At 44.0% G+C, this 14,332-nt stretch overlaps 1 pseudogene; it reads left to right on the top strand.

Annotated features, from left to right (window-relative positions):
* Positions 1 to 13,423, top strand: part of LOC147663752 (uncharacterized) — a 231,585-nt pseudogene extending 218,162 nt beyond the window's left edge.
* Positions 13,424 to 14,332: the final 909 nt, after the last annotated feature.

Genomic DNA, 14,332 nt, shown 5'->3' with positions numbered 1-14,332 from the left:
AGATGGCGCAGCCGGTGGAAGAGATGTATCAACATATATCAGCCTCCTCAGCCACCCTCAGGAAACATAGGGGATTAGGATACGTCTCCCGCACCCACTTATACCTAGTAATTTAATTAACGAAGCACAAAATGGCGAATTCCCGTTTCGCTACCAGTTTGCGGCCCAGTTCGCGGCCCGTGAAGCGCTTCTACCGTGAAAAATCATTTTTTTTCATTTTCCCCACGGGACCCTTTAATAACCCCAACAACATTCCTAGGGGGTCAAGAGGGGGATACCTTGCCCCCTTTGATTAAATTCCCCTTTCGTTTTTCACCTCTTCTTCTCTCTCGATCCTACCGAGAGACAAGATGGCGGCCGCTCCGGACTGTTTAGAATGTTGACAGACACCGGAGAGCCAATCAGCTTTCTGCGCGCAAAGTTCCGATAAGCGAAAAGTAAGCGGACCGGATCGCTGCCCGGAGCGCTGTTACAGATATATATCTTGATTTAAACGTTAATTTCTCAAAATCCACTGAAGCACATATATTGAGACCTAGCAAAGGCACATCGGGCTAACAGTCCCTACAATTTTGCCAAGTTTCTGCAAATCCATTCAGCCGTTCGAGCTAAAAGTGAGTCCAACCGCCCTATGGAAAACTCAATGCAAAAAACGCGTTTTGGGACCCCCCTTTTTTCTCAGCCCCCCCCTTGACGAAACCCCACCAAATTTTCAGGGGCTGCTCAGAAACAAAATGTGCCATTTTCCTGAAAATTTCAGCCGATTCCGTCCACAAACGCAAAAGTTATTAGACATAGAATTTTCAGAAATCCCATAGGGAATTAATCCTAACTATATATACCTACTGGCGATAGCCAGTAGGTAATATATATATATATATATATATATATATATATATATATATATATATATATATATATATATATATATATATTCACTGAAAAAACCATAGGTTATAGACCATATATAGTTAGGGATTAGCATTTATAAAACCTTATTTTACTCGCATAAAACCATTGAAATTCGCATATATAGTTAGTTGCGCTAACTATATATCGCGCACCCGCAATCCACTGCTGATGATGTCACATATTACATCATTCATGACATGGTCAGTGACATTACTGATGACATCAATGATGACATCTCAAATGACATCACTGATGACATCACTGATGACATCTCATTTGACATTACTGATCACATCACTGATGACATCATTCATGTGATTATACGATGAACTTCTTCAGACTCTGATATAACCTTAGATACACTCAGTGTAAACAGACACTCACAGACTGTCACTCATCCATGTAGTTACTCACACACCTAGTCAGTCATGCAAAGAATCAATCACACCTCCATTTCCTCAACTATACAGTTATACACACCTTACTTATTCGAACATGAACTAACACATATTTACTCTTTTATGCAATCCCTGATACAAGTTCATACAGCCACTCACACATTCACTGGCTCTTATGCACAGTAATTTATATATGTGAACTCTCACATGTACTGTGTTTTACATATGTACTTACTTTGACATGTAGCACTGAGATATCCATTCACTCACCAATACACTCGTACACAGTCAACCACCCATACAGCTGTTTCCACATGCAGTTTTGAACCCATAGATCTAGTGAATCAACTGTTCACACATGTATGCACAGAGTCACACACCTCCCAGCCACCCCCACACACACACTCACTCTCCCATACAAATACTTGGACAACCAATCAATAACCCATACAGTTACTCATATAGCTACTGATCAACACATGCAGCAGTTCATAGAACAACAGATATAATGATGCACAAATTAAGATAGTTTAGTCACTAACCCATGCACTCAGTGAGACACATTTAATCACTCTCTCATACAGTCAGTCATGCACCTACTAAATCCTTCATCCAGACACTTATACATCCACTCATTCTTCAATATGTAAGACATATTTTAACTTTACAGAAACAGACAGCCACTGGATGATGTCATCAGTGATGTCACTGACCATGTCATGAATGATGTAATATGTGACATCATCAGCAGTGGATTACGGGTGCGCGATATCTAGTTAGCGCAACTAACTATATATGCGAATTTCAATGGTTTTATGCGAGTAAAATAAGGTTTTGTAAATGCTAATCCCTAACTATATATGGTCTATAACCTATGGTTTTTTTCAGTGAATTTCAATGGTTTTTTAATACCAAATATCAAATGCTGTCAAATGTCAAGTACATGATAGGTAAAAACATTTTCGTGTTTATGCACGCTGATGTGCTTTGAACGCTGCCCCCCCCTCTTTTCTCTTAGCAGTACTCTCTCATTGCAGATAGTGAAGGGTAGTTAACGCAGGCCTTTGCCCCCGTTGTAATCCGTCGTGCCTGCTTCTCTCTCTATTTGATTGATTGCTATCCAAGCATTTACTGTTTTAGAATTGGTTCTCTTTGGTTCATTCTGTATTTACAAACAAGCACAGAGTCGCAATACTCTGTTTAGTCTTTGCAGATAGTGAAAAATCGTTTAAAAAAACAAAAGGAATCGAGCAAAATCAGTAGGCCACTAATGGGATCTGTTTTTGACCTCGCTAAAATTATTATTATTATTATTATTAATAGGGTTTTGTTGAGCGCAAACAACCCGGAGGCCTCGTAGCGCTGTATTGTCTGATTCAAGAGAGGGCCAGAGAGCCAAGTTAGATGAAGAGGAGCGTTTTAAAGTTTTTCCGGAACTTCAGCAGGTTGGGTTCGCCGCGAAGGGAATCAGGCAGGGAGTTCCAAGCCTTGGCTGCATTCCAGGAGAAGGATCACCCGCCCCATCTGGCCCGTTTGGTTCTGTTTACCGTGGCCAGGAAAGCTGAACTAGATCTCAAAGGTCTATGAGGAAGATAAGGGGTTGCCAGAGAGCAGATCATAGATGGGGCAGTCTTCCACATGGCCTTGTGCATAATGCACATAGATTTAAACAGAACTCTAGCCTTGATGGGCAGCCAGTGCAGTTCCTTAAGAGCTGCTGTAGCAGATTCTCGCCGGCTCAGGCCTAAGAGGAGGCGAGCAGCCGCATTTTGGGTGACCTGGAGTTTTCTTGTGGTGGAAATGGGAGCTCCCAAGTATAGAGAGTTTCCATAGTCTAATCGAGATAGAATAATGGCTTGCACCATGATTCTACGTGCCTGGAAGGGTAATAGTGGCAGCACCTTCCTGAGCGTCCGCATCAGGCCAAAGCAGGTGGCGGACAGAACAGTAGCTTGTTGCATGAAGTTTAGCTTAGTATCCAGCCACATTCCCAGACTCTTAATTTGGGTTTTAGGTTGAGGCGGGTTTCCCAAGCTAGGAGGCCATTCTAACATGGGACCAGGGGTGAGAGAGTTGCCCAGGATGATAAGCTCAGTCTTCTCACCATTGAGCTTTAGATGAGAAGAGGTCATCCACTGGTTTACTGCTACTAAACAATTGGTGAGGTTAGGGGGGGAAGTATTAGGCTGGTTCATAGAAACGACCAGTTGTGTATCGTCGGCGTAGGTTACGATGTCTAGGCCAAACGACTGCACAATTTCAGCAAGGGGTTGTAGATACACATTAAATAGGGTAGGGCTCAAAGACGAACCCTGTGGAACGCCTTGATCAAGGGGCCAGATTTTAGAATGGGCATTGCTCTCAACTACTTCAAACGAGCGATTCTTCATAAAAGATTGGAGCCAAAGTATGGCCTTCCCTGAGATTCCTATTTGGCGTAGGCGGTGGAGAAGAATGCTGGTATTGATGGTGTCGAAGGCGGCACTGAGATCAAGCAACATAATTGCTACAGTGCCGCCTTGATCCATCTGTTTCCTTGCCATCTCAGTCACTGTCAGGAGAGCCGCTTCCGTCCCTAGTTTAGGGCGGAAACCTGCTTGGGACTCATGGAGCAGGAGATTATCTTCCAGGTATTGAGTGATGGAGGCATTAATATGTTTCTCCAGCAATTTGCTGACCCAGGGGAGGAGTGATATTGGGCGATAATTGGCCATGTTATCTGGGTCCAGGGTGTTTTTTTTTAGGAGTGCTCTAACTTGGGCACATTTCCACGCCGTTGGAACTATACCTGAAGTGATGGAGGAATTTAGGACATTAAGAATAACAGGCCTAATGATGTCTGTGATCTTAGTTAGATAGTAGGGGGGGCAGGATCACTGGGTGACCCAGATTTGACCTTCCTCATTAAGATGTCAAGTGAGTCCTCATTAAGTAAGGGGAATTCATCCAGTGTCTGGGGCGTAGAGTATGATGGGTTAGTTCCATTATCAGTGGCCCCAGTAACTGGTTCAAAGTTAGAGATAATGTTCTGTATTTTGTTGTAAAAATATTCTGCCTGGCTGTCACATCTTAGTTGGGTTTTATTAGGATCAGGGGGAATGGTCGGAGTATCCATGAGGAATTTTGCAATTTTGAAGATTTCACTTGCTGAATTCGAGGCACTAATAATTTTGCTTTCAAAATAAGCAGCTTTTAAAGTTCTAATTTCTGCTTTGTATTTTTTAATTGCCTCTTGGTGGTTGAGTTTATCTAAATTTTTACGGGAAACCCTCCACGTTCTTTCCAATTTCCTGCAATCCCTTTTCAATTCTTTGAGTTGGGGGGTGTACCAAGGTGAGTCTTTTGATTTGGTTTTTTCTTTGAGCTCTCTCAGGGGTGCGACCTGATCCAGGGTTGTGCGCAACCAGTTGGTGTAACTGTCATAGAGAGATGTGGGGTCTGTTCCCAATAGGGGGGGAGCGAGTGACAGGGATTCAGTCCACTGGTCCATGGGAATTTTTGACCATTCTCTCCCCTGCAGAACAGAGCGAGGAACAGTAGGTGCTGAGATAACTGGTGTCCATTGTATTGGGACCAAGTAATGGTCTGTCCAGGCAAGGGGCAGAGGTGCGCCTACCTCTAGTCTTGAGTCATTGCTGAATACCCAGTCTAGGAGATGACCTTTTTCATGCGTGGGTAAAATAGAAACATTAAGAACAACCCCTCATGAGAAATACGAAACTAGTAAGATGAACTTAGCTCCACACCATGATGGCTGCAAGACAGCTCGACTCCGCCGCCCACCCCACCCCTCCCAAAATAACGACAAACCCTATGCAAATATTATAAATATATACAACACGCCAGCAAAGTAACAGGGTAAAACGTTTTATTAAATAACTATATACATGGCAGCCTGCTGCAACATCGATCCAAATGCCTTTTGGTGACTCTTCCATTGTGAACATTGTTCCACAATCCGTTTGACCTGAAACGATTACACAAATAAAACATTTGTGAGTTTTAAATTTCCGGAGAAGTATAATTCACCAATAGTTTTCTCTGTAGATCTTTTTCCATTAACAATCCCAGTTCCATCACCCGCCCAGGATATCACTACTGTTAGTTGTCATTGTTGCTTCTGTTTTAATAAAAAATGTTTTAAGGTGTTTACTGTTTTTGTTGCGATGTATATATTTATAAGTTATTAAAGTGTTATAATCCTACTAATTTTTTTATCGATTATTGCTGTTTGAGATATTCCCTGTCTACAAACAGAGAAGAATAGAAATATTCTGTCTCCCTTTGCAGATAGTGAATGATAGGTAATGCAGACATTTGTCCCCGTTGTAATCCGTCATGCCTGATTGATTGATTGGCTGGACATTTATTGTTCAAGGAATAGTTCTTTCGAGGTACTCTCTGTTTGCAAATAACGTGGAATAGAAATATTCTGTCTAGTCTTTGCAAGTAGTGAAGGGTGGGTAATGCGGACCTTTGTCCCCCGTTGTAATCTGTCATGCCCATCTACTCCCCACTGATTGAGAAACTAGTTCCACCCGGACCATTTATTAGAGGTACATCATCTGACTCAACCGGAGAGAACCCCTAATAAAGAAGACATATGTAAAATACGAAGTAATCCCTGTATCCTGTTAAACAGAAACTTTAGCATGAAACACACTTGAAAAGGAAGGGAAAGAAATCAAACAAAATCAGTAGGCCTCTGATGAGTTTTTGACTTCGCTAGAAATAAGAAACATGAAAGTGGTGAAAGAAGCCAAGCTTGACGTTATGGCAGCCACAAGGTAGCTAGGCTCCGCCACCCCCCACTGCTCCAATCATGTCTGTCCCACCGCCCGCCACACCCAATAACGGTAACATGAAATAAATACAAATCAGCAGATACCTACCCCCATTCCGGAAACTCCCGAAGTGCAACAGGTTCGCGGCTACGCCCATCCGGAAGACGAGGCCTTCGGCACGTGTAGGGCGAGTCCTGCTGGCAGCCGTCGGCCGGGGAGGTCATCCCGTAAGGTGGGCCAGGAGAGGAGCCGAGGCCGACAGGATTCTTCTTCTTTCTTCAATAATGGCTGCGACAACACGCGGGGGGGATGTCTTGCACATGCCACCGACCCCCCCCCCTCCCCTCGTATCTCCAGGCCAAGAAAGAAGCCGAGGCCGAGGGATTCTTCTTCTTTCTTAGATAATGGCTGCGACAACGGGGGGGATGTCTTGCACATGCCACCGACCCCCCCCCTCGTATCTCCTGGTCTGGCCCCGGCTTGATATGAGCTCCCTGTTCGGGCCTGAAGCGGTGCCCTGCAGGCCACAGGGGGGGGAATGTCTTGCCTCTGCCTCCGACCCCCCCCTCTTATCGCCTGGTCCGGACATCACGGATATCAACGCCAGGTGTCGGCGTGGGGTGCGCTGGGAGGGAGAGGCGGCGTGAACGAGCCTCTCCCACCCCCAACGCTCCACTCACCCAACCAAAGGGTTCCTCCACTCTTGCGATACAGCGACGCTGCACTCGCCCAACAAAAGGGTTCCTCCACTCTTGCGATGCAGCGACGCTCCACTCACCCAACAAAAGGGTTCCTCCACTCTTGCGATGCAGCGACACTCCACTCACCCAACAAAAGGCTTCCTCCACTCTTACTATGCAGCGACGCTGCACTCACCCGACAAAAGGTCTCGTCCACTATTGCGAGGCAATGATGCACCGCTCACCCAGCGGGGGTCTCGTCGACTGTTGCGGTGCAACGGCGCTTCTGAGTTCAACTAGAAAATGAGTCCTGCATCCAGAAACGTTCTCCTCAACTTTGAAGATTCTATAAGAGCCACGGGGGCCCCCGACCCCCGATGGGGAATGACTGCCATGATCACCGACGGAACGACCACGACATAGCCGCGGGACGTCGGCACGCTCATGCCGGCGCCGGCCTCAGTCTTGAAATCACCAAAATCCTGCAAGACTACCAACTTGATCAGTTCCTGTGGGACACCAGTATGACCCGGTAGGAGAGATTTTTGCCTCCCACCCCTCTTTGACTGATGGTTCATGTCGCCAGTCCCCTCTATTACCCTTCAACGAAAACTTTTGGACTGCCGAAAGAGGTCCCGGTCCAACCACGAGTTGGTGGAGACATTTTGACTATACTTGGACCTTCCTGACCTCACCCAAAATGGCGCCGGTACAAATGAAACTATTGTGCCCCGATTGATCAGCCTTGATATCATGAGATATGTATGCAGTTTTTAGCACATGAATTGATATGGGATAAGACTGATTATATGTTCGGACAATGAATTGATCCGGGATGGGTATTGATTATACGTTCGAACAATAAATTGACATGGGACTTGTACTGATTACACATTCGGACAATGAATTGATATTAAGTTCCAATGCATCATTGATTACTGTATTTATTGAAGGTTAGAATTGTCGACACTTTTGGTACTTGCTCACAATGAATTATCGATATGATTTTGTTGCACTTGTCGCACTTTTTACTGATTATATGTTCGGACAATGAATTGATCCGGGATGGGTATTGATTATACGTTCGAACAATAAATTGACATGGGACTTGTACTGATTACACATTCGGACAATGAATTGATATTAAGTTCCAATGCATCATTGATTACTGTATTTATTGAAGGTTAGAATTGTCGACACTTTTGGTACTTGCTCACAATGAATTATCGATATGATTTTGTTGCACTTGTCGCACTTTTTACTGATTATATGTTCGGACAATGAATTGATCCGGGATGGGTATTGATTATTGGTTCGAACAATGAATTGACATGGGACATGTACTGATTACATGTTCGGAAAATGAATTGATATTAAGTTCTAATGCATCATTGATTACTGTATTTATTGAAGTAATACTGATCTCTCCGCATGAAATTAATTTTCCACATGCTACACAAGTCAATCTCATCTGCCCAAAGTTCTTTTGCAGATTTGGGACCGTTTCCCTTGCCTCTGACTCACTTATTGCTAAGTCCTTGGTGGATGTTTTTGCCGGTCGGGGGTTATCCCCCAAATCTCGAAGTTGTGCTTTAGAATAATTAAGAGGGTGCCACCTCTCCATGTGCCGATGCATGGTATGATTACCATAGCTATATTTTTTTCGGTCCCTCTCGAGAGTTTTTTTTTTGCAGATGAGGCAGGTAACGAACCTGGCTTTAACTTTCTTTTCATGAGAAGGAAAAGAAAAAAATTGCCAGATAAAATTCACTTTCACATGGGACGTTCTTGGCATTTCTTTTAGTTTTTTAATGTACATGTTCATAAAACGATTACACAAATGAAACATTTGTGAGTTTTAAATTTCCGGAGAAGTATAATTTACCAATAGTTTTCTCTGTAGATGTTTTTTCATTAACAAACCCAGTTCCATCACCCGCCCAGGATATCACTACTGTTCCCCATGTCATAAAACCTTAGGATGTTCAATAACTGAAACAGCTAATATGGGTTTACTTACAGGGGACATCTTTTGTTCTGTTTTGTAAAGTAAAACTATTGTGAACGCAAGTATTATGCATAGTAAGTGTTTAATATAGCATTTGTCAGTCATTGGTTAAGCAGCTAGGACCTGTTCACTCTTGACACCCCAGGTGCTGTGTATGTTGCACTATAGTGCTGCATCGGGAATACGGACAACCCTATTGATGTTGATTTTTCATTATTGATTATTGTAAAGAAATGGCGACTCCCCCCGTTAGCAGATTAGCTAAATCTTTGCGTAATTTGGGCATAAAAGTTATATTATTGGAAGTAGATGGTTATAGTTCTGGTTAATTTCCATTCAGAATGTCGTACACAGCACCACTCTAGGTAAATATGCTGCCTTGGGACTATTCGCACAACAGACCGCTACTGACCATTGTTGCTTCTGTTTTAATAAAAAAAATTTAAGGTGTTTACTGTTTTTGTTGCGATGTATATATTTATAAGTTATTAAAGTGTTATTTTCCTTCTATTTTTTTGGAGTGCTATATATTTTTAATGTGACACATAATTGTGAAGACTTTGATGTACAAAAAGGCATCCCTGGAATCTTCCGCTTCAGGCTCGGTCCCACTCACCCTCACAGTGAGAATCCCCTCTCCAATCACAATACAGGATGGTTATCAGATTGCAGGAACGCTCACGGTAGAAGCGCTTCCCGGTTCGCGAACCGGGCCGCAAACCGGTAGCGAAACGGGAATTCGCCATTTTGTGTTTCGGTTTAATTAAATTACAGGGTATAAGGGGGTACGGGAGACGTATCCTGATCCCTAATGTTTTCTGAGGGTGGCTGAGGAGGCTCATATATGTTGATACATGTCTTCCAGCGGCTGTGCGTGAGCGTTTTTTTTTTTTTGCTGCGTGACGTCTGTTAACGTTCGATTCGATGGAAATCAGGAACTGTTGACCGCTATTTTGTCACTGCGATTAAATATTTTGATAAAAATAATTGTTATAAATTAATCCTTATTGATAAACATTGTCTGCGCCATCTTGCCTTTTTTGCAATGCCACACTTTTGTTGAGCACGGCAGCCATTTTAGATGCCTTGACCAGACCCACTCTCTGCACGCCGCTGATCCTCAGCATGGCTTCCCTCCCTCGCAAGCATCTCCCCCACGCACTGGTCTCCCCTGCTCTCTCTCTCATGCATGGGCCATAAACCTCCCCCCATCTGCGCTGCTCTTCCCTGAGAATCACACCCTGTGCCCGCCCGACACCTCCCTTTCACCCTATTCACTACCGCACCCTGTGACACTCCTCTTCCTCAGTGTCCGCTTGTCCAGGCCGGTCCCAGGCTATCACCTAGTCCTGCAGGTGTAGTTTATGGCCCCAGCTGTAGAGAATCACCCCTCTTCAAAGGAGTTACAGTAGATCAAGGCCCCCACCTCATGAGATCCGTCACACCACACGCGTTCCTACTATCTGATAACCATCCTGTATTGTGCTTGGGGAGGGGATTCTCACTGTGAGGGTGTGTGGGTCCGAGCCTGAAGCGGAAGATTCCAGGGATGCCTTTTTGTACATCAAAGTCTTCACAATTATGTGTCACATTAAAATATATAGCACTCCAACAAAGTTGTAGGATTATAACACTTTAATAACTTATAAATATATACAACGGAACAAAAACAGTAAATACATTTAAACATTTTTTAAAAAAAGAAGCAACAATGATCAGTAGCTGTGTTTTGTGCGAATAGTCCCAAGGCAGCAAAACGTGCTGAGTTCTGGACGGCACCCAGGTGATGTTACCTGGGTGCCGCACTGGTTTTTGGTATCCTACAATGCAGCTCCGAAAAATGGCGTGGGGCGTCCCGGGTGGTGCGGGGGGAGGCCTCGTCAGTAGCGGTCTGTTGTGCGAATAGTCCCAAGGCAGCAGAACGCGCTGAGATGTGGATGGCAACCAGGTGATGTCCAGTAAGTTGCCGCACTGGTTTTGGCATCCTACAGTGCTGCTCGGAAAAACGGCGTGGGGCGCCCCGGGGGGGGGGGGGGAGGTGGCGTGAACGGGCCTCCCCAGGTGGAGGCTCGCCTGCTGTACTGGGGCGCCCCTTTACCATTTCAGTTGCTATTCTGCCCGCTTTTGCTACACTGTGCCTCATCCTCCATTCTGTCATGATTCCCAGCCCCTGTTTGCCTTACATGCACATACATGCAGGCGTAACCTTACATGCACATACATGCAGGCATAGTACATGCAAACATAGTTTCCCACTCATAGAAACCCACCCCTGTCCCGTGCAACCAGCACGCCTGAGTTGTGTTAATGTGTGATTGTGTTTGGTGTTTTTAATGCTACTATGATTGTGCATTGTTGTTTTGCCAAAGGCTTGTTGGAAATCGTTGCCGAGTAAAGAAGTACAAATGGCCTGCCGATCTGCAGGTAAGAAATCTGAGAAAGACTATTGGCTTTAGGTAAAAGCGGGAGTCAATTTAGACACAGAACGGAGATGCCGGTTCAGCGCGCACGCTGTAAAAACGGCACGTTTAAAAACACACGCACGCATTTGGCGTGCGATGCGCCAGCCTTCCTTGGGTGTGGCTGGGTGTGGCCCCTCTATAAAAGGCCACACCCAGAGCAAACCGGCGCTTTGTCTTCTGCCTTCGCCGCTCTCCAGAGGTGTCTCCTGAACCGGCTGGAACTCCGTGGACTTCGGATGTCATCCTGGGATTTCGAAGGTCTGCATCCTTCGCGTGTACAGCCTACAGAGAAGAAAGGACATTATTTAAGCTAAGTTGCAGTTTTCTTTTGTTTGGTTTACTTGGCGCCCGACGCAAGCAAGCTTCCAGCGAATTACAGATTCAAAAGACTTACTTGGAAATAATTTAACCCTTGAAAACCAGTGGAACTTTTAAAGAACTTTTATAGAAAAGAGCAAGTTATAAGAACTACTGAAAGAAAGAATTAGAGACTTTGAGAAGTATCAAAGTGTAAAGTGTATATGTTATTGCTGTATGCCAATTTGTTTTCTTGTTTTATGAATGTGAATACTAGGGAGTGAAGGCGAGGAACGGCGTGGTGAGGATACTAAGTAAGTGAAAGTAAACTTAGGGGAGGAGCTGAGTAATGCAAACAATATAGTAAAACCGTAACTCATCATTTCTCTTTAAATAAATGTTTACAGAAAATAATCCTGAACAGCCAATCTTCAGCATCATCATCTCGCCCTGACAACCCCCTTCACGACGACAACACGGACGCGACGCCAAATCTTACACAGTCGCAGGTAGGACTCTTTTGAGAGCACAGTGAAAACCTAGAAAACTAGATAGGGGTAATATTCAACGTTAGAAAGAATAGTATTTACAAGAGCTTTCCTTATTGCTTCGCAGGTCGACAATCAAGGAAGCAGGTAGCGTCCACGATCCGGCCTACCTCCCTGATTTCTATCTAATACCTCAGTGTGATAATACAGTCACTAGGTGTTGCCTAGAATTTGGGGAAGTGGGTCCATAACGTCTCTGCGAAATCACTTACAAGCCATCTACAGGTAAGAGAGCTTGTAACCTTGTCAGAAGACAAAGCCCACGAAGATAATTTCACCCAGACGTTATGGATCCTTCTATCACAAGTTCTCTGCAAGACATAACAGCCTTGTTAACGGCTATTCAAGCCGAAAACGCCGCCCTTCGTAGGGATGTCACTGACATTCAGAGTAATATGCAAGCTGGTGCAAGTCAGTGGAGTTTTCCCTCAGCACAAAGACCTGTACTGAAACCCGCTACTTTTCAGCCAGGGTTTCAAACCTTGCACTCTGGTCCTAGTTCTTCCTCTACTCCAACTCAAATTCAGGTTGTGACTCCTGTGACAATACCTTTAGCACCTCCCGAACGCTTTTTGGGAGATAGTAACAAGTTTTCGATTTTCTTAAATCAATGCCATCTGCATTTTATAGCCAAGCCAACAGCCTTCCCAGATGACTCCTCTAAGGTAGCCTTTATTCTGTCATACCTAGGAGGGGACGCAGCCCTTTGGTCTGTGCCAATAGTAGAGCGTGATGATCCAATTCTATATAATCTCAGACTTTTTAAGAACACAATGAAAAAATTGTTTGCCAAGCATGTTTTTGTCCAGTCCGCAGACCATGAGTTACTCCAACTTAAACAAGGGTCTTCGGATTTATTACATTATATTTCCCAATTCAACAGACTGGTTATTGAGGCTCGTTGGCCTGAAGAAAAAAGAGTTTCCCTTTTTTATAAAGGGCTTAGGGATGAGCTAAAAGACATGGTTACACAAATTTTAGACCCACCAGATACCATAGAAGACTTCATTGACTTAGTGGTTAAGTTAAATCATCGACTTTTAGAACGCAGAGGAGAAAGGGGTAAATCTGAAATTAAGGTCTTCTCCTTTAAAGAAAGATACAATAGTACTAAACCTGAAAGCTCATCAAAGCTGGACACTGGAATAGAACCTATGCAAATAGGCACTATTAAAGGGCCCTTGAGTAAGGAAGAGAAGGATAAGAGAAGGAAATTGAATCAGTGTTTATATTGCGGCAAATCCGGTCATTTCGTCAAGGAATGTCCAGTTCGCCCAAATAAACCTAAAGGTAAGAACACTGAAGTAGCCTTGGTTCAGCAGTCGGAAAACTAACAGGCTCGACTAATCAGGAGGTCATATTGTCGAGTGAGTTAACCAGCTTGGCCTCAATCACCCCAGAGATAGCCTCCCATCATCTTAGCATTACTATTACTTTGCAATCAGGAACAGAGAAGGGGAAGGTATGGACTGTAGATGCCTTGATAGACTCAGGAGCCACAGGCAATTTCATAGACACTATGTTTTTGAAAAGATTAGAGTTTAAAACTACGGCCAAAGAACACCCAGAAGTGGTCAAAGCAGTCGATGGTAAGGAGTTATCATCGGGACTGATTCAATTTCACACTGAAACTCTGTTAATGACCTGTCTACATAAACACAAGGAAGACATAACTTTTGACGTCATAGATGCCCCTCAATTCCGCTTAATCTTAGGGATACCTTGGTTAGTCAAGCATAATCCTAAAATAGATTGGGTGAAGAGAACTTTGTTATTTGATTCAGATCATTGTACATCTTCTTGTCTGATTACACCAGATTCCCAAGTGACGATCATTGGAAATAATTTTCCCTTGACTTCTAAGAGCATACTTCTGCTGGAAGGAATTCCACAAGAATATTCTGACCTTCACGATGTGTTCGACAAAAAAAAGGCAAATACTCTACCCCCTCATCGGGATTTCGACTGTAGAATAGATTTGGTGCCTGGGGCTACACTACCTTGTAGTAGAATCTATGCTCTCACCGAGAAAGAAAACGAGCACCTAAGAGAGTATTTAGATGAATACCTGGCCAATGGCTTTATTCGACATTCGAAATCACCTGTTTCCTCCCCCCTCTTTTTTATTCCAAAAAAGGGAGGTGAGTTGAGAACGTGCATCGACTATAGAGCCTTAAACAATGTTACCATCAAAAACAGATATCCTCTTCCGTTGATTCCCACACTTTTGGACCAATTAAAGG

Source organism: Lissotriton vulgaris, unplaced genomic scaffold (assembly GCF_964263255.1).
Source record: "Lissotriton vulgaris unplaced genomic scaffold, aLisVul1.2 SCAFFOLD_2293, whole genome shotgun sequence".
NCBI classification, from domain to species: Eukaryota; Metazoa; Chordata; class Amphibia; order Caudata; family Salamandridae; genus Lissotriton; species Lissotriton vulgaris.
Note: the sequence above shows the minus strand (reverse complement) of the source record. Positions and strands in the feature narration are given on the sequence as shown.